A 2,500-nucleotide genomic window follows, 5' to 3' on the forward strand; every position below is an offset into this window, starting at 1 on the left:
CGAGATTGCTTCCTAATTCGGTGGAGCAGCTGATTGCGAGCTGATCCTGAATCGGGACAGATGGCAGCAGCTGGACAAGGGCACAGATGGGCGGCTGGATGATGGACAGATGTCGAAATTAAAGGCTGAGATGAAACGGAGGTGACTTGCCGGAAATGGCAGATGCGACGGAGGAGGAAGCTCCAATTCGCACCGGCGGCCTGAGCTAACGCTCGGAACTTATTGACCGTAATACCCTTTCAAAATTTTAGTTAAAACACTAGGGAAGAAGGGCAATTCGGTCCCTAACGCCGGAATCAATGGCGACCACCGGAATTTAGCAGCGATGGCCGGATTCAAACAATTTTCCGGCGAGATTCTATCTCGAGATCCAGCCGACGGAACTCGCCCCTTTTTGATATTTAGAAAGCTCTTTTCTGGGCGATTCACGGGGATCACTCCTCTTCTTCAGATCTCGACCAGAGAGCGAGATTTCTTAACTTTTGAGCCTCTGTCCGACAGATCAAAAGGGAGAACAGGCCGCTAGAAATTGTAATTTTCTTATCGATTTGTCTTTCTAATCCGGCCAACTGCCTACTAGGGATCAAACGTCTGATTTCAATCCCGCGACGCGATCTGCAATTTCTGATTAGAACAGAAAACGCCCCAAATTCTGATTCCCCTCTTCGGGTATGCGAGGGAGGAACCGAGAGAAGACGCCCTGTGTTCTAAGGCAGAATGCAGCAATCGGGCAGCGAGAGAGAGATCGAAATTCGTCTCCTCTTCGGTGTCGAATTGAAGCCGGCGGTAGATCCGTCGCCTTCAATCTTCCCTATGCTGGAATCGGCCTCACAGTACCCTCGTGATCAGGGCAAAGGCACCGATTTCAGAACTTTGAAAAGCTCGAAAGGGGGTACTTACGTGACAAGGGAGGGATCGCCGCCGGTGGTGGAGATCCGCCGATGCCTTCTTCCTTATGCCTATGTCTCGGACGGCGGCTCTTCAAGGAATTTCTGGATTCGGAAGCGTCGTGGAGGTAGAGGACGCGAGGAGGGAGAAGACGCCTGGTTCTCGGGTTGAACAAGGTGGGAGACGAGAGGGGAGAAGCCTCGTGCGAGGAGAGAGAGAGTGCCACACCAAATACCAATCTTTGATTAATTTTTCGATCCTTTCTACATTGAGTTTACAGAATATATACTAAACATAATGCGAGCCCTAATTACATGTTAACCTAGCTCGCTACTTAGTCTAATGTCAAAAATGCGCAAGGCACAACCCGCCTTGCTAGGTCTCTACTACAAAACTTGACGTCGACATGAAATAGATGACGCAACCTAAACCGGGCCTAGCGCCCAACTCAAAAATCGAAAGCTAAAGTCCCTAAGTCTTGTGGACTTAGGGCGGGGACCTCGTGTGGGTTACCGCCCACACTTCGGAAATTCGAGCATGGGTCAAGTCCGATTGGCTCGGACCTGAACCTAAGCCTCTCGGCTTTAGATAGGCTCAAGCGTTCGGGGAATTTGGACTCACGCTCGGATTAACCTGATCAAGCTCGGTGAGCCTCGCAATAGGTTCTAGAACGTCTTGAGTTCCACCTGGTTTGAGCACTCTTTCGGACCTAGTTGCTCCTCCCACGCCGCCCGCTGCAACTGGCTCGAGTGCTGACTTAGCCTCGCTTGGACTTTCTTCGTGCTGCCTTAGCGCCTGTGTCCACAAATCCGAGGCCTTTCGTCTTGACCGACTGGTTTCGGCCTGATCACGCCGAGTTGGGTCTGGACCTACAAGTTGGTCCGTAACAGTTTCACAGTCTGAATTAGTTCATACTTACACATGCATGGCTTAATCTTTGAGACAAGCATATGACTACTGGCAGGATCAACCAGGTAGCAACACATCGACAACGTCAGAGGCCCCGGCCACAAAAGAACCGATAGCTACCGACGGTCAATCATCGTTTCGTTTTTGACATCACTGCGGACGACGTTTTAGGAAGAACAGCATTAAAAACTGCCCACCGGCGCCCGAAACGTACTGAGAATCCATAAAGCCGACGTAACGACAGAAATAACCAACGATCAGCACAAAAGCTGAGAGGCCAAAAGCCGCACGCCCAAGCCCTCCGCACACCATGCGGATGGGCTGCGTTAATGTCCTTAACAAGACGGCGTTCCACCAAAGCGGCAGCAATACAGAGACCAAACGTAGGGGCAAAACAAACTTAGCGTCAACCACACCAATATAACAAGCACATCACCCAAACGGTTCATGGCAAACCAAAACAGCCATGACGCCGATGGGAGACGCAGCCACGCCACTCATGCGCCAAGACATCAGGCGCTTCCCAACGGTCGCCTTCACGCCGGCATAGCCATGCGGACAAGCGGAACTTGGGAGGCGCATAATGTTGAAACGCGAGATAGATTCTCGATCAAACCGAACCGTCGTGGAACAACCGATAAAAACAAGCAAGAAGCAAACAGCAAAGGCAACGGGGATCCGTCAAACCGAGCATCAATCTCCT

This window comes from Nymphaea colorata, unplaced genomic scaffold, assembly GCF_008831285.2.
Source record: "Nymphaea colorata isolate Beijing-Zhang1983 unplaced genomic scaffold, ASM883128v2 scaffold0654, whole genome shotgun sequence".
Classification (NCBI taxonomy): domain Eukaryota; kingdom Viridiplantae; phylum Streptophyta; class Magnoliopsida; order Nymphaeales; family Nymphaeaceae; genus Nymphaea; species Nymphaea colorata.